The 25846-nt window shown below is 42.4% G+C and overlaps 1 pseudogene; it reads right to left on the bottom strand.

Annotated features, from left to right (window-relative positions):
- On the bottom strand, window positions 1-25453 carry LOC116974721 (annotated as a pseudogene).
- Between the last annotated feature and the right edge of the window lie 393 nt (window positions 25454-25846).

The following is a 25846-nucleotide window of genomic DNA, read 5'->3' as shown; positions in this document are numbered from 1 at the left end:
TCACCCTGAAGTACTTGGGGCCCAGCATGGGTCTTTCCGCTTGAGCCAAATCCACCGGCTGCTTCTTTCAGCCGCCTCTGAGAGTGATCTTATTGTCTTTCGCAGAGCCTGACCTTGGATTCCAAGCTCCTTCAGCAGTCTGATGGTAGATGAAGCAACAAATCCCCTGCATCCCACTTCAACTGGATAGACTTTGGTGTTCCAGCCACGCTGCGTTGCCTCTGCTGCAAGCTCTGCGTAGCGCAGCTTCTTACGCTCATAGGCCTCCTCAACAGAGTTCTCCCATGGAACTGTGAACTCTATGATGTAAGCAGCCTTCTGTGAAGTGGACCAGAACACCAAGTCTGGCCTGAGGTTGGTGGAAGCAATTTCAGGTGGAACAATTAGTTGTCGGCCGATGTCCGCCAGCATCCTCCAGTCGCGGGCCCTGCATAGGTTTCCTTCTTCTGATCTGGTGGAAGGATGTTTAGATGTTTTCTGTCCTTCTCTGACAAAGGTTGTTGCCCTTAGGGGGGGGGTGGGGGGGGGGGGGGGTTGCTTGCTCTCGGAGGCAAGGAGTTGGTCGCACACCGCCTGTTCTCAAGGGCTGATGCCAGGCTTTTTAGTTCCTGATTATGCCGCCACGTGTATCTCCCTTGCCTGAGGCTGGTCTTGCAGCCTACCATGATGTGTTTGAGGGTCGCTGGAGTTGGGCAGAGGGCACAGGTTGGATCCTCGCCGTACCACTGATGGAGGTGCTTTGGTGATGGAAGCACGTCATAAGTCGCTCTGATGATGAAGCTGATCTTGCTTGCTTCCATTTCCCATAGTTCTTTCCAGCTGATCTTCCTCCGCTCCACACCTTCCCACTGCATCCATTGCCCCTGTTTGGCAAGAGAGACCGCCTTTGCACTTCTTGCGGTCTCCTCCTGTCGCCGCACCTCCTCGACCACCAATGTCCTCCCCTCTGATGTTGTGGCCTTTCGCCAAGTTGGTTTACTTGTCGTAAGGCCAAAGCCTCCTCTTCCCTGCTGGACTTGCACCACGATGTCTTTGTGTCTCAGGGCTGATGAAGCTTGCTGTACTGCATCAGATGGTGTCCACTTCCGGCCAGTTACTAGGGGCGGCGCAACAGCACTGATGGTCTTGTCTCTAGAGTTATTATTATATAGTATATTATTTTGTGAGCCATCATCACTTTCACCGTAAGACAAGTTCAAATTCAAGAAATGTAGAATCACAAATGGAGGTAAGAGTATCCTCTCAGAGGTATCGGTTCTGGAATGATCCTCCACTTATTTCACTTTTTCAAGGCTTGCTGACAGTTTGAGCCACATGTAAAAGCAAGCCTTCACTACAATCGTGAAGTATATCAGAGTTACTTAAAAGTGGTCCTCATGACGGTCTCACAATAATCTTAATGCCGCCATCCTGCTGCCAGAAATGTCATAAAAGCAATCACAGTTCAGTGATGTTTCACCATGGGCCTTTTCTTAGCCCATCATTTTATTAATGTGCCATCATACAATCAGTAGATGGAGCTGAAAAAAATAAATCAAAATATTTGTTGGTCAGAGGGTGCTTCAGAGGGTTGTGGAGCCCAAGCCAATGGATATTTTGAAGGTGGAGGTTGACAGCTTCTTGATTAGTAAGGGTGTCAGGAGTTATGGGGAGAAGGCAGGAGAATGGGGTTGAGAGGGAAAGATAGATCAGCCATGACTGAATGGCAGAGTAAACTTGATTGGCTAAATGACCTAATTCTGCTCCTAAACAGGAATTTACGAACTTATTTAGGATATTGTATCTCTTAATTTAGATGAAATCTTACATAGAGAGAATGCAATCACGTAGAATGCTACAAAGACTTTTTGTCTTTACAAATTCAACCTTTCTGATGAGTTATTTGGTCTTTGCGACGGATGTAGTTCATTTTGCTTTGAGCATTGTCAACTGATGATAACATTTGTTTTTGAAGCATGTTCCCTTTTGCTCTTTCAGTTCCAGTAACAGATGAGAAACTGTCTGGTTTCAGCAAATCTTCAATTAGATCATTTGATAATTCTATGGGTGTTGGTTTGATAAGTCTATCATATGTCTAATATCTAGACAAACCACATATTATACAGATCATTATCATTGGTGTTCTGATAACCACTTTCATTGTGTGACATCATGTACAGATAAAGATTCATCCACTTCAAAATGGTGGTCATTCTATTATCACGAAGTTCCTTCTACATTGTAATATATAATGACGTTAAATTCTGGCTTCAGCAAATCTAAATCCATTCTGATATATTGGCACATCAGCATGAGCCTTTCTCATGGTTGAATGGGATATAGTTCATGATTGAAATAAAAAACACCCAACTTTTATCTAAAATTCACCTATTTTATTTCTTTTCAATGCATCTTTCACACTCAGAGCTGCTTTTTCTGAGCTGCCTTTTCTAACAATAGTGCTTGAGATTTGGTGATACGCAACTATGAATATATATTTGACGTCTGAGGCATTTCACAAATTCAACAATCATTTAGTTGCTTCCATTAGCCAGCTGGCAAAACTCTGGAAGACTGAGTATAGCAAAGATCGTTCTCAGCTTTGAACCAGTTGTACAAAGTAATATCCACATTGAATGTGTGTAGGCAATGATCATGGTAATTTTTCTCATAAATGGTAAAATACATATGTTTCCTTAATCAAGGTTTGTTCAGCCAGGGCCAGGAGTTGAGGTGAACTACTGGTGGATTTTTGCAATACTTTTGAAAATAGTAAACACATTAATAAAATTATGGGTGATTAAGAAAAAGCCCATGGTGAAACATCACTGAACTGTGATTCCTTTTGTGACATTTCTGGCAGCTGGAAGGCGGCATTAGGATTGTTGTGAGATCAAGTCATGTATTGTTTTTCTGCTTTCTGGATAGAATGCAAAAAATGTTTTTCGCTGTACCTTAGTATGTGACAATAAATTAAATTAAACTGAATTCTGCTCTACAGGAATTTATGGATTATTGGTTCAAAATAAATGATGGTTAAAACTTATTTGTCAAGTTGGGAGTATCTTTGCTTCGGAAAGAGATCTTAGTCATCGAGTCATACAGCATGGAAACAGACCCAACTTGCTTATGCCGACAAAGATGCCCCATCTACACTAGCCACGCCTACCTGCATTTGGCCCATATCCTTCTAAACCATTGCTATGAATGTTCCTGTCCAAATGTATTTTAAATGTTGTGATAGCACCTGCCTCAACTACCTCCACAGGTAGCTTGTTCCACATACCCACCACACTGTGTGAAAAAGATGCCCATGAGGTTCCCATTAAATCTTTCCCCACTCACCTTAAACCTAAGTCTTCTGGTACTTGATTCCCCTACCCTGGGTAAAATATTCTGTCCATTTACCCAATGTATTTTTCTTATACACCATAAGACCACCCCTCATTCTCCTGTACTCCAACGAATAAAGTCCGAGTCTGCTCAACCTCTTCCTATAGATCAGGCCCTTACATCCTCGTAAATCTTGTCTGCACCCTTTCCAGTTTAATGGAAAAACAATTCCTGATGTAAAAATAATTATATTATCTATACTCACAATGTGACAAATATGCCAACATCACAAGGTGAGGTGTTGCAGAACAGTGATGAATATAAGGGGCAAGAAGCTGTGAAGTCCACTGTAACTGCTATGCCTCTGAGAACATTGTCTCCTGTTTCATGCACATTTTATTGAGATTCAGCAATCAATTTAGAGATCCATTCAGTTTATTTTAAGTTGGCAGTAAGCACCCTTTGTAGTTATGCCTAAAGTAAGCTTTCAGCTCCATCAAACTGGTTATACTGAGATTCCAACACTACTCTAATCTTGTCTTCAACGATGAAATTCTTCAGCAAATATTGTAAATTAAGGATAAGCAAAGGCACGCTTTTCATTCCTCAGTTATACTCTTGCTTCTCCGAACTACTGAAGTACGCATTCTAAGTACTCCTTGTGCTCCTAAACTCTCTTTCCGAACAATTTGGTAGACTTTGGATAAAACTTTCATTGTCCACTGGAATATGCCTGGAGCTGATGTTAACTCAACTGGAAGTGATATGTACTGGAACAATCAAAGAGAAGTACTTGTCATTGAGCTTTTGTTGAGGTTAATCAAACGGTAAGTATGATGTTCAAGAATTGCTATGGACTATCCTCCTCCTGGCTCAGTAAATAAATAATCAGTCAGAGATAAAGGATTTCTGTCTATATTTCCTTCTGTGTTGATTGTTATCATGTAGCCTCCACAGCTACTAATGGTGCTATCTGTCTTCATGACAGGAATGATTGGAGCAGTCCAATCAAACATCTCAACCTGATCTGTGATATCTGGTTCTTCTGATCACTTCAGTTCTTCCCCAAACCTTTTCTTTAGGCTCCAAAGTGCAGGTCATCTGGCAATTCCTTGCACATTAATCTTGGCTTTCACATCTTGAATCACAAAGCATCTGTTATTTGTCAAGCACAGCTGAAAAAAATGGTTTTGTCATGCACTTGATATCTCTCCAATCTTGATGTACCTTGATTTCCATTTCCTGCTTATCAAATTTGATCTTTGACCCAGAACATTCAGAGGAGAGTGTTTTTTTGTTTGATTATTATATTACCTACTGTGTTTGCAAACCTGTTGCGATGCTGCTGCAGCAAATAAGAATTTAATTTTTCTGTTTCAGGACATATGACAATAAACCACCCTTGACTCTTGAAATAATGTCCAAGATGCCACAAACTATGCCATGCTGCAACAACCCTCCTTATTGATATCCTACATGCAGTGCTCAGTTACCTGTGTTGAAACCTGTAACATTTTCATCTCAATGCTGGTTTCCATTGGTAAACATAAACCCCTAAACAGTAGGACATGTTGTTGTGCATCCACGCAGTTCCACCTGTATATAAATTATTCAAATGCTTTGGATAGGGACAACAATATTTTAATGAACTTTTATGCTTTGGTACCTTCTGCTAAGATCAAAATAGAATGTTCTATCCTTTTACCAAATTCAATCTATGACCTATTCAAGCTATTGATAGTATGTAAGGTATGAATTGTGGTCATTTTGGCTTGTACATGCAACTTCAGAGATATGCTTTGGAAACAATACTCGATATCTAAGCAGATAACTGTATATAGATAAGTCTAAGATGTTTCGCAAACTTGACATATATAAATAGCGTTGTTGCAAATTCCTACCATCAGTGGCGCTCCAGATGTGCGCATTGCCTGTGCGTGCTATTCGAGAAGCTGTAGGGGGTTGATTAAAATGCAGGTTTTTATTGGTTGTCGGAGAGGGCTTTGCTCATACAAAAAACACATGAAGAAATGTTGTTGTGTGCTCCCGTTCGCGTATTTAAAAAAAATAAGTTTTGAGTCTATTGAATTGCTGGATTAAAGTCAGACCCGAGTTCTAACGCCTTCAACGGCTTCAAAATCACAATTGCAAGAGCAGGACAAAACAAAAGGTAGATTGTTTATTTAACATCTTATCTAGTTTTTGGTGTAATTTCATTTTAATCTGCTGATGCAAAATATGTTATATAGCCCCCGTTACCAGCCATGTCTTTGTGGCCAAAGATCATAGAGGAGCAAGATAGACCACTCCTCCGAAATCCAATGGACTGACGTGCAGTACGTGACGGAACGTCACGGCCGCCATTTCTTTGAGCGACACGCGACTTCCGGTATGCCACCCGCTGTGATCCAAAGCAAAGATTATAGAGCTCCTCTATAATCTTTGATCCAAAGCAAAGATCCTCGAGTATCTTGTAGCGGGAACAGCCCCCTCCTTTGCGTAGTTTCCCTTGCATTGTATTGTGCAGTTTCCCTTTAACACACACTGCACAAAATTAAATTTAACGTATATATATTTTATATATTTATATGAATGTGTGTCTGTGTGTGAGAGGCAAGTTAGAGATAATAAAGTTTATTCTCAAGGATCAGAAGCAACTTTGATTTAAATCATCACTATTAATTCATTTGTCTTGTAAGATGATGTGCATAAACCATAAAGGCAATTATATATATAATTATATAGTAATAATAAATATATGCATATATATATATTTATACACATACATATATATACACATACTTATATACACATACATACATACACACATACATATGGATAAATTTATATGCATACATACACATATATAAACATATATATACATACATATATACACACATATACATATACATGCATATATACACATACATGCATATATACACATACATATATATTTATACATATGATCATTTTCCAACGATCAATAGATTTACGATCAGTTCCTGTGGATTGGAGGGTAGCTAATGCTATCCCACTTTTCAAGAAAGGAGCGTGAGAGAAAACGGGGAATTACAGTTAGCCCGACTTTGGTGGTGTGAAAGATGCTGGAGTCAATTATTAAAGATGTAATAATGGGGCATTTGGATAGCAGTAAAAGAATTAGTCCAAGTCAACATGGATTTATGAAAGGGAAATCATGTTTGACTAATCTTCTGGATTTTTTTGCCGCAAGGCGGTGTTGGGGCCGCAACTGTATACCATATATATTAATGATTTTGAAAGGGTATTAGGAGCAAAACTAATGCATACATACCTACATATTTAAATTCATCTGGTAAGTTGGTCAAATAACATGGGCACCTTCTTGCTTTTTTTGAGACATGGATTTTTTAAATGTGAATGTCTCATAGCAACACATTTGTGGGTCAGCAGTATTTTGTACCAACCCCCACAATTTCAAATAATTGTAAATTGCACTTCTTAAACAAGGAAAACAATTTTTATTTACATCATTTTGTGTGGCTGTCAAGGTGGCTGTGTTGACTGTAATTATGAGACTGCCGGGCAGTATCACTGTGAATGGCGGTGGCTGTGTGTTTTAATGCAAGTGTGAAAAGGAGAGTAAATTTAAAGAGACAATGTGAGAACCATCAGGGTTTCATCCAAGAACCAATTTAAAGGCAAGGTTCCATCCATTGCAGTATTTTAATTGAAAATCTTACTCTTAATATTCTTCCTAATTAGGCTTTTTGTGTTCCCTCTTGAGCCTTGTGTCTCCCAGAGCCTCTGGGGAGGTTCTGGAGATACAATAATCCAATCTTGAGGCAAATAACCATCTTTAAAACTGGCATTGCCTGCCTTTAATTCTACATTCTCCGAGGATGCTGGATGCCACGACAATCTCTTGCAACAAGTACAGAAAGGCAGGCAACTGCAAAAAGATCAGAGAGGAAAGAGTATGGAAGGGAAAGGCTTTTCAGAATCATAATCAGATTTTATTTGCCATGTTTTGCAACATACGAGGAATTTCATTGGCCAGGTCAGTCATACAATTAAAAGCAACAGCACTCAAAAACACATTTTAATACGGACATTCACCACAGTGACTCCTACACATTCCTCACTGTGATGGAAGGCGAAATAAAGTTCAAGTCCCTTCCTTTTGTTCTTCCTCGGTCGGGGGCCTCAAGCCCCCCGTTCAAACTCCGTTCAATGGTGAACGCCTCTTGGTCTCCAGGCCTATAGTGCTGCACAAATCACTGCACCACATGCATCTATTTATTCCCTTTTCACATGGTTCATGCAGCTGGATATTAACTTGCCGACATGGAAAGAGATGCAGTCAGCATTCAATAGTTCAGACTTCTGGGTGAATTAAGGGGCTGCTTGATGGGCTGAGGGTAATCGAGATTGGCTGATTGTCATTCTTTTGGAAGAACTGATGGGAGTTCTTATGGAAAAGCTGATGAATTGACTACGGGATGAGCTGGTGGGCTCGAGGATTGCTGGATGAGTGTTCTAGAAACATAGAAAATAGGTGCAGGAGGAGGCCATTTGGCCCTTCGAGCCAGCACCGCCATTCATTGTGATCATGGCTGATCAGCCCCAATCGATAACCCATGCCTGCCTTCTCCCCATATCCCTTGATTCCACTAGCCCCTAGAGATCTATCTAACTCTCTCTTAAATCCACCCAGTGATTTGGCCTCCACTGCTCTCTGTGGTAGGGAATTCCACAAATTCACAACTCTCTGGGTGAAAAAGTTTTTCTCTCACCTCAGTCTTAAATGGCCTCCCCTTTGTTCTAAGACTGTGGCTCCTGGTTCTGGACTCGCCCAACATTGGGAACATTTTTCCTGTATCTAGCTTGTTCAGTCCTTTTATTCATTTATATGTTTCTATAAGATCCCCTTGCATCTAACAAGAGTGTTTTATTGTCATGTAGAACAATTTCCTGCATCTAGCTTGTCCCAGATAGAACAATTAAATTCTTACTTTCAGCAGCACAACAGAATCTGTAAACATAGTACACTGTAGACAATATGATAAGATACCCCCTCATCCTTCTAAACTCCAGTGAATACAAGCCTAGTCTTTTAAATCTTTCCTCATATGACAGTTCTGTTAGGTTATTTGATGGTTAGGACAGGTTTAGAGGGGTATGGGCCAAATGCAGGCATGTGGGACTAGTGTAGATGGGACATGTTGGCCAGCGTGGGCAAGTTGAGCTGAAGGGCCTGCTTCTAAGCTGTGAGACTCTATGACTAGGTGATCTGTTGAGGCTGGTGGTATGCCATGAGGAACAATGGGCATGGACCTTTGTAAACCACCACCTGGTTGAGTCTCCTTGAGTCACCATCGGCATTGATAACATCAGTCAGGGGTTGATGATCTGCAAAAAACAAGTTGGTCTCATTCTTGTTCTCTCATGCGATACAGGCAGCAGATCTGAACTGCCTGTGTTTGCCCTCTTGGCTGTCTTGTCAAATTACGCTGGAGATTAGAGTCACCCCTGAAACAAACAGTGCCTTGTGATCCACAGGGGAAAAAATAAAATCTAAATGCAGAACAATGGATGGTTTAAATCAAAGAAAATGATACAAAGAGGCCATTAGAGCAATACCGATCTAGGAAATTGACAGCAGATTTTACAATGCATTTAAACCTCTCCCATTTTAATGAGATGCATTCCTGGAATATGTAGGAAGTTTATTGTAACCTAGTGCCCTAGTGGATTAAGGGTGGCATGGTGGTGCTGCGGTAAAGTTGCTGCCTTACAGTGGGTGCTGTCTGTATAGAGTTCGTAGGTTCTCTCCATGACTGAATGGGTGTTCTCCGAGATCTTCGGTTTCCTCCCACACTCCAAAGACATACAGGTTTGTAGGCTTGGTATAAGTGTAAATTGTCCCTAGTGTGTGTAGGATGGTGTTAGTGTGCGGGGATCGCTGGTCAATGCGGACGCGGTGGGCCAAAGGGCCTGTTTCCGCGCTGTATCTCTGTAAGAAATAGAAGCAAGGATAAGCCATCTAAGTTCAAACCACCATCAGTAAGATTATTGTTGATCCTGCAACTCAACACCTTATTCCCACATTCTCTCCATTATCCTTCAGCCTTATTGTATTTGAAAAAAAATATCTCTCCTTTCAAGGACTCGACTTCCACCATCTCACGCGATAAAGAATTCCAAGATTCCTAGCCCTTGAGTGAAGAGCTCCTTGTCTCATTACTAAATATCATGACCCATATTCTGAGACTTTGGCCCTCATTCTAGATCACCAGACCAGCCGCAATCTCCACCCACGAGCCCAATCTAAACAGAGATAGACACAAAATGCTGGAGTAACTCAGTGGGTCAGGCTGCATCTCTGGAGAAAAGGAATAGGTGACGTTGCAGGTCGGAAGCCTTCTTCAGACTGCGTTCTGACACTTCTGCTTCTTCTTCTTGCGTATGGCGTGCACAGCCTAAAGTTGTAGGACAACTTGTTCTATTTGATCTTATTTGACTGTGCACACCAGGTTGATTGGATTTGTCGAAACAGGGCGGACCACGTGAAGATTGCAATCTCCCACCCCGCGTTCTGACACCAAAGAGCAAAATGTCCAACGTAGATACAATAATAAATATATCGCCATTTGCATTAGTTTTGTGCAGTTAACAAATCACAATTTCACACAATGTACATAAGACAGCAGTTATTTGACAAATACTCTGCAGTTCGGTGCAGGAGATCTTGTCGACAAATATTCTGGACCCACTGTTGACATCTGAAATTACAGGAGATATCATTTAGGTTTAACTAATAAGAAAAAAGATGATCATAACTACATGCCTGAACAATGGATGATATGTCACTTAAATGCAATTGTTTTCAGTTGTGGGGAGAGACCTGTATGTTGAAGATGCTTTTTGCCTCTAATATGTCAATTTACCTTAAATGTAGAAGAGCTTATTAAAATCTTCTTACAAAGACCATTAAGTATTTTCTTTCTATCCTCTTTTGGACCCAAGGCATAGCAGAGCTGCCAACTCTCACGAAGAGGTAAGGGAGGGAGAGAGGGAAGGGAGGGAGAGAGGGAGAAGAGAGGGAGAGAGAAGAGAGGGAGAGAGAGAGAGATCGAGAGAAGAGAGGGGAGAGAGAGATCGAGAGAAGAGAGGGAGAAGGGGAGAGGGAGATGGGGGGAGAGGAAGAAAGGGGTGAGGGAGAAGGGGAAAAGGGGGGAGAGGGAGAAGGGGAAAAGGGTGGAGAGGGAGAAGGGGGACAGGGAGAAGGGGGAGAGGGAGTGGGACGATAACACATTATAACGCGCAGCCGTCCCATTCCGACCAAAGATTATAGAGCAGATCTCCTCTCCTATCTTTGATTGCGGCCGCCGCCGCCGAACCCTCCGGCCCACCATTGCACCCAATGTGTCCCGCGGGCCATATTTTGGAGACCAATCCCTTACAAGAACAAAGCCAAAAACGTACAGAAGTGTTAAAATTGTCTTTATTATTATGGTAAGTAAAGATCTATTAAAAATAAGTCTAATAACTTTGTAATGTACCGACAAACCTAATTTCCCAATGGCCGTTGATGGGAGAACAGAAAATAACATTTTCACGAGAGAATATCGACAAAAAATAATAATAATATTTTCTTACCTTTCTTTTTTATCGGGGAACCTAAAGAATGACAGGTCTGGTCGTTTAGATTTACGATTAGAACAATTTATTGCGGAGCAGTGAGATGATGATTTAGATGAGGACGCCATGACAGTGTGGGGGAAGCCCAGTAAAACGCTCAATAAAATGGCGTCGACAGTCACACACGTCATACTACGCGTTTTTCGAGGAGTGGTCTATCTTGCTCCTCTATGATCTTTGTTTGTGGCTGTGAGGCTGTGACTGAGAGCAATATCAGCCACAATTCGATTCAAAATCCACAAACATCCACTCTCAAGAAAATCATATTATTATTTTTTGCACAACATGTCATAAGACCATCTAAATCATCTATATTTTGTGTTATTGTCTATCCATGATCAATATTTTCATATTAATTAACTGACTAAAAACTTTCACAGTACATAGTCTTCAGTTAGATGTTTAGTATGAAAATATTGATCATGGATGGACAACACAAAATATAGATAATTTAGATGTGCTTATGACATGATTGTGCAAAAAATAATTATGTTGATCATCGAGTGGATGTTTGTGGATTTTGAACAAATGTCTGTGTAAAATGGCTCTTGCCTGCTGTTGTGTTATAAACCAACAGAGTAAAATTTATGGGAATTAAACATTCAATTCCTTCCATTTGGCATAGATATTCATGACAAAGTGAGATTCAAAAATCATGTTATATTGTGAATGCTTGTGTGAATGGGATCAGTTTGTTATTTGGATACTTTGGTTATTTAAAAAATATATATTTAGCCTTTTCTTAAGAATGGGATAGATGTTTAGATTTAGTAATTGAATTTAGATGAATTTAATTGATTTGATGACTGATGAATATGATAATTTTGTTGGGTATTTACTATTTGTTTTAACGTTTAACTTGTGTTAGGCATTTTGTTGAACAAAATTATTTCAACTTTTTTTTCTAAAACTGCAAATAATAAATTGTTTCTGTTAAAGCTGTTCAGTGGTTTGAAATTGGGGCGAGTGCAGAGGAACAGATGGAAGAAAAAACAGAAGGAATTGAGAGCAGAAATCATCAAGCGACAGATAGACAAGGAACATGCTCGGGACACGAAAGAGAGGAAAAAACTAAGAAAAAAATTGAAAGAGACTGATTTAGACAGCATTCGCAGAGATTATCCAAAATGTGATGATCTACAGGACATTCTTAATGGGAAAGTAGTGGGCAGAAAAGCATGTCATGCGTGGTTTGAAGAGCAAAACATTGTAGTTTACAATGCCAAAATTGAAAAGTTGAGGAAAAACAAGGTACGGAGTTGCTTATTGGTTGCAATCTGAGGAGTATGATGATGCTACTGATTATAATATGCCAATGTACCAGCAAGCAGCTGATCTTCTCCATGAAGACTTTGTCTTTTGCTAGAAATTGTAATTTCTTTACCTGTCTGTTGTGGACTTGCAGCATATAATACAATAATATTAAGGTTCTGATCTTGAGAATATCACATTTATGAATTTTCAAGACAGTCTGGGTGTTTATTACTATTTCCGTCACAACGGTCAATTTTGTAATTAGCTATAATTATATGTTTTAATTTCAGGTCATCCAAGTAAGATGTATCATATTTGTTTCTGAATGCTTCTATCTATAATTAGAGAGTACATATCTATATATTAGAGAGTACAGAGGAGATTTACTAGAATGTTGCCTGGGTTTCAGCAACTAAGTTACAGAGAAAGGTTGAACAAGTTAGGGCTTTATTCCTTGGAGCGCAGAAGGTTAAGGGGGGACTTGATAGAGGTTTTTAAAATGATGAGAGGGATAGACAGAGTTGACGTGGAAAAGCTTTTCCCACTGAGAGTAGGGAAGATTCAAACAAGGGGACATGACTTGAGAATTAAGGGACTGAAGTTTAGGGGTAACATGAGGGGGAACTTCTTTACTCAGAGAGTGGTAGCTGTGTGGAATGAGCTTCCAGTTAAGGTGGTGGAGGCAGGTTCGTTTTTATCATTTAAAAATAAATTGGATAGTTATATGGATGGGAAAGGAATGGAGGGTTATGGTCTGAGCGCAGGTATATGGGACTAGGGGAGATTATGTGTTCGGCACGGCCTAGAGGGGTCGAGATGGCCTGTTTCCGTGCTGTAATTGTTATATGGTTATATGGTTATAATAACTGAAAATGTCATTCAGTTCTCTTCTTTTTTAAGAAAGTTATGGGCTTTTATGTCAATTGATTGTCCTTGATCACAGCTTTTGTGTTAAGTCAATGGAAAAGCAATAGGGAACACAAAGCTAATTTCCAAGTATGAAAATGACCATAACTTTTTTAATACTGAACATATGAAAGTGAATTAGGTATCAAATTAAAGCTCTTTTTATGCTTTATCCAATGGGATAAATTACAGGCTTGATTTTTAAAATCTCAAAATGTTATAACATCCCTAATATAAAGGGTTCATACTCATAAAGTCATATAGGCCCCTTGGTCCGACTCGTCCATGTCAACTATGATATCTCTCTAAGCTGGTCTTAATTGCCAGTATTTGACCTATATCATTCTAAATGTCCCTATGAGATCACAAGAGGTTCGAGACTGACTAGCTAGCCACTTAGCATGTCAGATTTGGTCAGTCATATTTGTTCTGTCGATCAATACTTGGGGTATTTGGGCATTTAAAGAGCCACTCCTCACAAGTTTATGGTAAAATAAGAATGTTTTGGATGTTTAGTGCCTGAAAGCTTTTAGAATATTGATGCACCAAATTAAGTAATCAAATGAATTTTTGGTCTTTTCACAAGATATGCTCCGATTGTAGATGAGTAGTTTCATCTCAGTTCGCAATAACCAACCTGATCTCCCGGTAGCTCAGCACTTCAACTCCCCCTCCCATTCCGTATCTGACCTTTCTGTCTTGGGCCTCCTCCATGGTCAGTGTGAGGACCACGAAAATTGGAGGAGCAGCACGTCATATTTCGCTTGGGCAGTTTGTACCCCAGCGGTATGAACATTGACTTCCATAATTTCAGGTAGTCCTTACTGTCTCCTCCCCTTCTCAGCTCTCCCTTTAGCCCTCTGGCTCCTCCTCTTCCTTTCTTCTCCCCCCCCCCCCCCCACCCTCACATCAGTCTGAAGAAGGGTTTCGGCCTGAAACGTTGCCTATTTTCTTCGCTCCATAGATGCTGCCTCACCCGCTGAGTTTCTCCAGCATTTTTGCCTACCTCGGATTGTACATGTACAGTTTCATGGCATCGTTTGTTAACACATATAATATTGAGGTTGTACATTGTAACCAATGAAATTGTATTTTATCACTATTTTTAAAATCTTTGTATCTACAAGGCATAAAATCATTTTTTTTTTTAAATTTGGGGTGATTCTTCCACTAGATATCCCCTGCATGGTTTTTGTTTAGTACAGAGATACAGCATGGAGATACAGCCCTTCAGCCCACCAAGATCACACCAATCATCAATCACCCATTCACACTAGTTCAATGTAATCCCACTTTCTCATTCTCTCCCTGCATACTAGGGGGCATTTAATCTACAATCTACAACCCTGTACACCTTTGTGAAGTCAGAGGAAACTGGAGCACCCTGAGGAAACACATGTAGCCACAGGGAAAATGTGCAATCTCCATACAGACAGCACCCAATGTCAGGATCAAACCCGGTCTCTGGCGCTGTGCAGCAGCAGCTGTATCAGCTGCGTCACCATGGCGCTCTTTGTGTCACCGTGTCGCCCTTGTGCCACCATGCCGCACTTGTCTTCTTGTGGTGAATAGAGAACTATTACATTCACAGCTTTAGGTTTTGTGACCACAATTTACTCTGTGATAAGAGATTAAAATCATTGCCTCCACATTGATCATTTAATAGGTCGGCATGGGGATGTTGGGCCGAAGTGGCTTTTTTTCTATCCTGTATGACTCTGACCCTAGGACTCTAATATTTGTGAATACTACTCAAGAGAACAACAAAGAAGACTAAACATAATGACGTAATCTGAAATGAGAACAATATTGTTCAAGAAGAGTTAAGTGATATTTCTAATATGAATCAAGCTGCGGTAACATTAATTCCAATGATTTATATTACTAAATCAATATCTGGTGAATTTATGACTTTAGTACAAGTAAACTACAGCACCAGTGCAGAAATCAGAGACTGTAAAAACTGTAATATTTGTAGTTTATGTTTAACTAGACTAAGTGGGACCCGTTGGGTCCCATGTTCACACGGGAGAGCTGGTCCCCCAATGCAATATTCCACCTCTCCACCAATTCCCATATTGGTGGCCAGTGGGGTGGGATGGGCTTTCTGGAGCGCTAGTATGGTTGTTGTGGGCCGAAGGGACTGGTGTCTAGAGGGCTAGTATAGACATTGTGGGCCGAATGGATTATTGCGCTGGCAGCTCAGTCACTCAGGCCTGGTGGGGTGGCAGCTCAGTCATTCAGGCCTGGTGGGTTGGCAGCTCAGTCACTCAGGCCTGGTGGGATGGCAGATCAGTCACTCAGGCCTGGTGGACTGGCAGCTCAGTCACTCAGGCCTGGTGGGCTGGCAGCTCAGTCACTCAGATAGATTGGGTGAATCAAATTGGCAGGGGTGCTGAGGAAGAGGATTTCTTGGAATGTATGCGGGATAGTTATCTAAATCAACATGTAGAGGAACCAACGAGAGAGCAGGCTATTTTAGACTGGGTATTGAGTAATGAGGAAGGGTTAGTTAGCAGTCTTGTTGTACGTGCCCCCTTGGGCAAGAGTGACCATAATATGGTTGAGTTCTTCATTAGGATGGAGAGTGACATTGTTAATTCAGAAACAATGGTTCTGAACTTAAAGAAAGGTAACTTTGAGGGTATGAGACGTGAATTGGCCAAGATTGACTGGCAATTAATTCTAAAAGGGTTGACGGTGGATATGCAATGGAAGACATTTAAAGACTGCATGGATGAACTACAAAAATTGTTCATCCCAGTTTGGCAAAAGAATAAATCAGGGAAGGTAGTACATCCGTGGATAACAAGGGAAATCAGGGATAGTATCAAAGCGAAGGATGATGCGTACAAATTAGCCAGAAAAAGCAGCATACCAGAGGACTGGGAGAAATTCAGAGACCAGCAGAGGAGGACAAAGGGCTTAATTAGGAAAGGAAAAATAGATTATGAAAGAAAACTGTCAGGGAACATAAAAACTGACTGCAAAAGCTTTTATAGATATGTGAAAAGAAAGAGATTAGTTAAAACAAATGTAGGTCCCTTGCAGTCAGAAACAGGTGAGTTGATCATGGGGAACAAGGATATGGCGGACCAATTGAATAACTACTTTGGTTCCGTCTTCACTAAGGAAGACATAAATAATCTGCTGGAAATAGCAGGGGACCGTGGGTCAAAGGAGTTGGAGGAATTGAGTGAAATCCAGGTTAGCCGGGAAGTGGTGTTGGGTAAATTGAATGGATTAAAGGCCGATAAATCCCCAGGGCCAGATAGGCTGCATCCCAGAGTGCTTAAGGAAGTAGCTCCAGAAATAGTGGATGCATTAGTAATAATCTTTCAAAACTCTTTAGATTCTGGAGTAGATCCTGAGGATTGGCTGGTAGCAAACGTAACCCCACTTTTTAAGAAGGGAGGGAGAGAGAAAATGGGGAATTACAGACCAGTTAGTTTAACATCGGTAGTGGGGAAACTGCTAGAGTCAGTTATTAAAGATGGGATAGCAGCACATTTGGAAAGTGGTGAAATCATTGGACAAAGTCAGCATGGATTTACAAAAGGTAAATCATGTCTGACGAATCTTATAGAATTTTTCGAGGATGTAACTAGTAGCGTGGCTAGGGGCGAACCAGTGGATGTGGTGTATCTGGACTTCCAGAAGGCTTTCGACAAGGTCCCACATAAGAGATTAGTATACAAACATAAAGCACACGGCATTGGGGGTTCAGTATTGATGTGGATAGAGAACTGGCTGGCAAACAGGAAGCAAAGAGTAGGAGTAAACGGATCCTTTTCACAATGGCAGGCAGTGACTAGTGGGGTACCGCAAGGCTCAGTGCTGGGACCCCAGCTATTTACAATATATATTAATGATCTGGATGAGGGAATTGAAGGCAATATCTCCAAGTTTGCGGATGACACTAAGCTGGGGGGCAGTGTTAGCTGTGAGGAGGATGCTAGGAGACTGCAAGGTGACTTGGATAGGCTGAGTGAGTGGGCAAATGTTTGGCACATGCAGTATAATGTGGATAAATGTGAGGTTATCCATTTTGGTGGCAAAAACAGGCAAGCAGACTATTATCTAAATGGTGGCCGACTAGGAAAAGGGGAGATGCAGCGAGACCTGGGTGTCTTGGTACACCAGTCATTGAAAGTAGGCATGCAGGTGCAGCAGGCAGTGAAGAAAGCGAATGGTATGTTAGCTTTCATAGCAAAAGGATTTGAGTATAGGAGCAGGGAGGTTCTACTGCAGTTGTACAGGGTCTTGGTGAGACCACACCTGGAGTATTGCGTACAGTTTTGGTCTCCAAATCTGAGGAAGGACATTATTGCCATAGAGGGAGTGCAGAGAAGGTTCACCAGACTGATTCCTGGGATGTCAGGACTGTCTTATGAAGAAAGACAGGATAGACTTGGTTTATACTCTCTAGAATTTAGGAGATTGAGAGGGGATCTTATAGAAACTTATAAAATTCTTAAGGGGTTGGACAGGCTAGATGCAGGAAGATTGCTCCCGATGTTGGGGAAGTCCAGGACAAGGGGTCACAGCTTAAGGATAAGGGGGAAATCCTTTAAAACCGAGATGAGAAGAACTTTTTTCACACAGAGAGTGGTGAATCTCTGGAACTCTCTGCCACAGAGGGTAGTCGAGGCCAGTTCATTGGCTATATTTAAGAGGGAGTTAGATGTGGCCCTTGTGGCTAAGGGGATCAGAGGGTATGGAGAGAAGGCAGGTACGGGATACTGAGTTGGATGATCAGCCATGATCATATTGAATGGCGGTGCAGGCTTGAAGGGCCGAATGGCCTACTCCTGCACCTAATTTCTATGTTTCTATGTTTCTATGACTGGTGGGCAGGCAGCTCAGTCACTCAGGATTGGTGGGCTGGCAGCTCAGTCACTCAGGGCTGGTGGGCTGGCAGATCAGTCACTCAGAGCTGGTGGGCTGGCAGTTCACTCACGGCTATTCCTTGAAATTCCAAGCAAATTGCAGGCCACCAAATTCAATTTCACAGCATTTCAGGCAGAGTGCAGGCCACCAAACTCAATTTCACAGCATTGCAGGCAGTGCAGGCCACCAAACTCAATTTCACAGCATTTCAGGCAGAATGCAGGCCACCAAACTCAATTTCACAGCATTTCAGGCAGAGTGCAGGCCACCAAACTCAATTTCACAGCATTTCAGGCACTGCAGGCCACCAAACTCAATTTCACAGCATTTCAGGCAGAATGCAGGCCACCAAACTCAATTTCACATCATTTCAGGTAGGGTGCAGGCCACCAAACTCAATTTCACAGTATTTCATGCAGAGTACAGGCCACCAAACTCAATTTCACAGTATTTCATGCAGAGTACAGGCCACCAAATTCAATTTCATAGCATTTCAAGCAGAGTGTAGGCCACCAAATTACCAAACAACATTGCATTTTCATTAAGGGCTAACAAATCATTTATTGCAAGTACATTGCAGACTCACAATTCAGTTGATTCACAGCTTAGAATCACAGTTGTGGACTCTCGCTCGCGATCTTTCAGAGTGACTGACTCACATCCAGGCATCCGGAGTTTTATAGTCCTAAAGGGGCGTTTTTTAAAATCCCAAGATTTTTTAAACACTCATAACTTTTTTAATTTTCATCGATCAGAAAAATCCTCGGGGCTGCCTCAGCGGAGGAGGACTGTGAGTAAGATGTCCAAAAATCATAGCGATATATTGTAGTGTTTTTTCTAAAATCAATATACAGCTCAGACAGGAAGTGGTCAAGATGAGACTTTTAGTTACATAGATATTTTTGGTTTTTAAAGAAAAGGAAAATCTGGTTGGGTATTGCTTTAAAGCTGTTGACTCTTTAAGGATTGTGTCATGTGATTAACTGTTCTGAGGATTACAAATATATTTTGTCAAAAATTAGAGATTCAGCTGTGAATAACCATCTAATAAATACATGGACTTTGTATGAGCTTCTCACATTTCATGAGTATTAAACAGTACATGATTAAGAATGGGAAAAAATGGCATATCTATGTGAAAAAAGACGGAATTGATTTGATAAAAAATAATTGATTATTGATGTAACTTAAATTGAGTCATTAAATGTATTATTTGGCCTTATCACAAGATATGCTCCCTTCCATAGTTCCATGTGATTATTTGTTCATACACTTAATATTGAGGTAAACTGTACATTGTAACCATTGAAATTGTATTTGATCACAATTTTTTAAATATTTGTATCTACAAGGCATAAGCACTCAATGTACTTTGAATTTGGAGAGAATACCACCATGCTGCAAGGTAAATGAAGCAGTTCTACAGGCACATGAATGGTGAGATCCAACACAAAAAAAATTCAAAGGAATAGATGGTTAGTAGAAATGTTGCAGGATTTTATGCATGGGCCCATTCCACTAAGAGCCAAGAACAGAGACAGAGAGCAATCAACAACCGCTGGAAGGAACACATGAAAGAACATGTCAACTATGATTCTATTCCATTTTACAACAGGCCATATGGTCCAGCCTCATGATCAGCCTTGAACAATTTATAAAAGTCATATGCTACCTAAAAAAGAGATGCAGAAGCTGATGGTATGCCTACTGATGTTCTAAAATTTGACAGAAGAACATCAGTGACAAATTTGCAACCTCATCACTCACATTTAAAAAGAGGAAGACATTCAAAGTGGCCTCAGAAACTGTAACTGTGGCCATCTTGAGGAAAGAAGACAAATTGAAGACAGTGGAAGCCAAATGGAAATACTGTTCACTGCCACAAGGACATCTATCACCAGAGTCCTCCAAAACTACCTCACTCGTATCTGAAGTAGCTTCCCAAGTAGCAGCATAGATTATGCAGGTCCACTCTGGTATAAGATGAGAACCGGGTCCAAAATGTGAAGTCAGAAGAAAGGATATAGATGGAATGTGAAAGGGTTGTTGTTGATTAGTTACAGAGCATTGGATAATTCAATGTTCATACCGTTGGTTTGTAAGCTACCCTAGTGGAATATGAAGTGCTGTTCCTCTAGTTTGCATGTGGACTCAATTTTTTGATTATTAATTGATTATATTATTTATTGATCTGCTCCGAGTATATATAACTATTTAACACTCATGACTCATGCTCTTAATTCTTTGTGGTTTTGCCATAAAGTCATCCAAATCTCAATGAACACCAACGCTTGATTTTATATCGAAGTCACATGAGTGACTACGTGAAGAGCCCGCCAGCCCGCATGCACGTCAATACATCGAGGCATGGCGCGAGCATTAGAGCAGTTCGAAACTGCTCTGACAGGTAACTCCGAAAATAGGGGTAGCAGGCCCGGAGAAGCTGGCACAGCTTGTGCAGCTGCTGCCGTGGAGGCTCGGTAAGGAGCTGGCGGGATAAAAATGGTGACTGCCGGCGCGGCCGGGTCATCGATCGCCGCGGAGGTTCAGCAAGGGCTGGCAGTTTAAAAATAGTTGTGAATAAAAAATATATGTATAATAATCTGTAGGCTCTCAATACCAGTATTCCTGATTGAGTGGCTGGTCAAAGAGTGTGTTGCGCACACTGGCGACTGAGACAGGTGGTTTCAGTCAGAGGACTGTGGAGCAATTCCTGGTTCAAGGTTGCATTATGCTATTTTCCACTCTGAGGAAGAAGGCTGAGGATTCGTGGTGACTCTGACAGTCAAGAGTTGACAGGGAACTCATATTCCCACATCAAGTGGATGTTATGTTTCAGCTCTAGTCACAAGGATCTGATTATATGTTATGAGCGAAATAAATAAATAAATAAACAAACAGATAAATAAATAAATAATGCAACTTCCGCAAAAGTGGAGCATGCCAAATCAGGTTATGATTTGGCTAGTCTGATCATGTGTTTGGTTACCCAGTTCAAGATGGATAATTGTCTTTCAGCAATTTAGCTGATTTAGAGGATTAGGGCCTCAATCGATCTTGAAGATGCATACTTTGCCATGTCTATACACAAGAGGCACTGATATATCTGGTGTTTTGGTAACAAAGCCAGTGGTGGAAAGTTTAGGCTCTACCGAGGGGTTGTCTTCAGGCCTAGGCTATTTACAAAGATTCTAAAGCTAATGCTTCCCTACTCAGATCAAAAGGGCATTGGGTCATGGCGTTTATAGATGACATGCAAAATTTGTAGCTGATAAGACTCAGGGGTTTTATCAGTAGATGCCTCTAACGATATTAAGGATGAGGCAACATGAAATTTAATAGTGCCAATTTGCCTACTCATTCAGGGTGTCCATGGTAAAGGTGGCTGAAAGCCACCGAGGGGTTGTCTTCAGGCCTATTTACTCAAAGTCACGCGAGATGGCTAGTTCAGCCTCGGGCAGCGAGCTCTGCATGATTGTATGGGATGTTTGTGAACAAGACATGTGAGCTACTTTTAAACAGAAGTAAAAGAAGTTTGAGTTTCTTCAGTTTGGGCTTAGAGAAGCGATTATGTTATAGCAAAATAGACACCTTGTGCTGCTTTGTCATTCTCTATAGTACCATGTGGGACAATAAATGATTGGTTATTCTCCCGCTGTTGACTAACGTTATGCAAGGTGTCTTTTATATGACCGCTCTAAAAGCCTAGGCTCATAGTAATGTGGAATGTATATCAGTAAATTATTATACAGATATTCATCTACTGTATTCCTAATGGGAGCAGTATCTTTTGTTGATTATGCTTTTAGCAACTGATTTCAGCACAAAGAACAGTCTTTAATCTCTGGCTCGGTCTCTGGGTCATAACTGACATGAGGGTAGCTTGTTATGGGAATGTTCTCATAAAGCAAAATGGGCATGGTTGCGTACAATTTCGAGTTGACAGCATACCCACCAGATCGGAGATTGGGGGTGTTATTATGTATACAGGTACACTGAGCTTTCTATTACCTATGAGATGAAGGATAGTTTCTTCATTGTTATTTATAGTTTTCTCAAGAGATTGCTGGTGGCTTATTAGCAGCCAATAGAATGGATATTCCCATTTGATCATCTTCTTGCAACAGCAGGAGGCTTACATAGTGCGCTTTCAGAAGTTATAAAATTTGGTTGAATATGCCTGGATGATTGCAGATATAATTCTGAACAGTGTTGCATGAGTTATTGTCTAACTCATAGCCAATTGGGACTGTGGTTCGATTAAGGGCAATGGCCATGTATGCAAGTTAGCATCATGTTGTTAATAACCCATGTTTTTTCTACCATTTCTGGTTTATCTGTTTAACTGTTTCACACACAGATTGGGTTACTGCATGAAACGACAGAGCTTTGAAGGCTTCTTGTAGTCACTCACGTGACTTCAATATAAAATAGAAAGATTAAACGAAAACTTACCGTTTGAAGTTTGATCTTTATTTTATGAGGTTGAAGTGAGGGATTACGTGTCCTCCACTCCCAACCCTGAATCTCATAAAGATCATTCGGTACCTTAACGGTTATTAATCTTTCTATAGTTTAAGTTTGTGCAAGTGGTCTGTGGTTCATACAGTTGCTCTGAAGATTGACGCGCATGCGGGCTGGCGGGCTCTTCACGTAATCCCTCATTTCAACTTCTCTAAAAATAAAGATCAAACTTCAAACGGTAAGTTTTTGTTTAATCTTTCTATTACTTCACACTACTTAAATAATATTGTGCTTATTCTATTCTTCCTTCATAAATATACAACCCCACATTCCCCTCATTATACTATATCTGCCATCTGTTTACTCTATTGGGTTAATCTATTGATGTTCCTCAACACATCATCAGTGATGTAACCTGGGGTCATTGGGTGTTTCGGGTCTTTCAACATCAGATACCCTCGCCCAGGCGACCCAGCCATGGTTGATCAGACGGATTCCTGGCTGCTGTGGTTCTTGGCAGCTGCACTCCGGCCTTCACGAAGGTGATCATCTGGGTGGTGGGGCGTGCTCATCTGCAGCTGCTGATTCCCATGCTGATGGCTTCTACAATGGGTTTAAGAACCTGGTCGTGATGCCAGGTGCACCGGCCCTGCCCAAGAGCCTTTGGGCAGCAGCTCAGGATGTATTCCAATGTCCCCTTGCCGGAGAATTGCGGGCAATCTGGAGATTCCGCTTTGCCGCAGATGAAGAGGTTTGATGGGCTGGGCAGGACATCATACACTGCCTGGACCAGGAACTTGATGCGCTGTGGTTCAGCCTCCCAGAGCTCAATCCATGTGACTTTTTGGTCCATGGTGGCTCCCACCTTGTCCAGGCTCCCTGCTGCCTCAATCCAACTGCTCTGGTACACCTCTCCTCCTCCACCCCTGCCCTCACTTCCTCCTGGACCAGCCTGTATCAATCCTTCCTCGTGGCCTTGTCAAACTGGGGAGTTGGGAAGCTTCCCAGGCCAGCTCTTTCCGAGTCACTGCTCCCACCAGGACTCTGTGGCGTATCCAATATTCCATTTGCAGCACAGCTTTGCCGGCTCTCCACTTCCTCCCAGTTTTCACCTCCACCCCTGCTTGAGCCACCTTGGGGTCGCTGGAGTCCCTGTACAGCATCACCTCTCTGGCCCGAGTCACCTTAAACTCCTCCTCCAGGGACTTCAGGGGCAGCTGGAGCTTGTTGTTATTTCCATAAAGGGCCATGCTGCTAAGGCTCCTGGGCAGTCCCAGCCACCTCCTGAGGAAGCTGCTGACTTTCCTCTCCAATCTCTCTACGATGGATATTGGGACTTCGTAGACAAGCAATGGCCAGAGTATCCTTGGCAAGATACCATGCTGGTAAATCCATGCCTTGAACTTGCCGGGAAGCCCCGACCGGTCCACTGCTCTCAACCAACTCTCCAGCTCCTGACAGGTTGCCTGGACAGATGCTGTATCCTTCAGGCTGCTTGCTGTTAAACACCTTGCCAAGACTTCACTGGCCTTTCGGAAACAGTTGGCATTGGTGTCCCTTCGATGCTGAAGCGGAACCTGTCCATGACTTTGCCCTTCTTCAGCACCAGTGACCTTGATTTTCCTGGCTTAATCCCCATCCTTGCCCATCCAATCAGTTTCTCCAACCCCTGCAGGGTCCATCTGCCTCCTGGCACTGACTCAGTGGTGACAGTCAGGTCATTCATGAAGGCTCTGATTGGTGGTTGGCGCATTCCTGACTTTGTCCGAGGGCCCCGGCACTCTGGCTCAGCAGACTTGACGATCATGTTCATCGCCAAGGCAAAAAGGATCACAGAGATGGTACAGCCTGTGATGATCCCAATCTCCAGTCTACGCTACTCTGATGTTACTGACCCTGATGAGACTCTCACGCTGAACTGCTTGTAATAGTCCAGGATGAGATCTGCCCCTTGGCCCGGCACATGATGCTTGGCCATAACTCTCTGGATCAGCTTGTGCGGGATGGAGCCATAGGCGTTGGCCAGGTCAAGCCTGAGCATTGTCAGGTTTCCCTTGTTCTCCCTGGCTTCTCTGAAGAGCTGGGTCACCACTCCCGTGTGCTTGAGACACCCCGGCACTCCAGACAAGCCTCTCTTTTGCACTGAGCTGTTGATGTAGCCATTGCTGGAGAGGAAGTTGGTCAGCCACCTTGCCACTATGCTGAAGAAGATCTTGCCTTCAACGCTTAGCAAGGAGATGATCCTGAACTGATCGATCTTCTTGGAATCTTCTTCCTTTGGGATCCAGATTCCTTCAGCGAATCGCCACTGCTGCGCCACTTTCCCTCTCCTCCAGATGACTTTCAGGATCTTCCACAGCTGGTTCAGTAACAAGGGGCAGTTCTTGTTGACCCTGTAGGGGATTCTGCTCAGGCCAGGGGCTGAACTAGATCTTGCTCTCTTCACAACGTCCTGGAACTCTTTCAGGAGTGGCTCTCTACTATCAAACTCCTTGATGGGTGGAGGAGGTTGTATCAGGATGTTGCACTGGCCCAGCTCCTGCTGCCTGACTGGGTCACTGTTGGTCATCTGGATGTACCGGTCGATCTCCTCCTTAGAGCAAGCCAAACTCCCACTGCGCTTCTGCCCTAGCAGTTGTTTGGTGAAGCCGAAGGGGTTGACTATGAAGGATGCTCGCTTCCTGGCTCTTTGCTTCCGGCGTCTTCGGTGCCACTCAGCTCTACGGAGGGTCATCAGCTTCTTCCTCAGGATGGTTCGCAGCTCAGCCAAGGGGGGACGTTGCTCTTCACCTGCCTCTTTATACTGCTTCTTGAGGGACTTCAGCTCCTGCCGGATCTTGTGGATCTTTGTTGCTCGTTGGTTCATGGTGAAAGGTGTTCTGGCTGGCTTCTTCTCCACTGCTCCAAACCTTTCCACAGCTAGGCTGATGATGATTGTCGACATCGTCCGCAGCCATTGGTCCACGTCTCCCTTCGCAGTTGCTTCTAGCAGCTTGTCGACGTCCACGTCGAACTGATGCCAGACTGCTGTCTTGCAGGCCTGAGGCCATTTGACTCGAACCTTCTCCAGAGAACTGTTCCGAGGGACTAGTTGCGCCACTTGGAGGCTTCGGGCTCTATGGGGTGATTCCTGGCCCGGCTCCTCTTGCGTCTCACCAGGTAAAATACCTGTGCGATGTGACACTCCCTGTCCCTCCAAACACTTCATCCAGGTCTGGTGAATCTTCAGGCCTCAGCTGTTCTTACAAACCTTACCACATCTGCATTTGATACTCATAGTCGGTTGTCCATTGCCATTAGTCGTTAACCTTTGATTTGTCAAATTGAGCTGCTCATC

The sequence above is a fragment of the Amblyraja radiata genome, chromosome 6 (assembly GCF_010909765.2).
Source record: "Amblyraja radiata isolate CabotCenter1 chromosome 6, sAmbRad1.1.pri, whole genome shotgun sequence".
Lineage (NCBI taxonomy): Eukaryota > Metazoa > Chordata > Chondrichthyes > Rajiformes > Rajidae > Amblyraja > Amblyraja radiata.
This window is presented reverse-complemented; position numbering and strand designations above follow the sequence as displayed.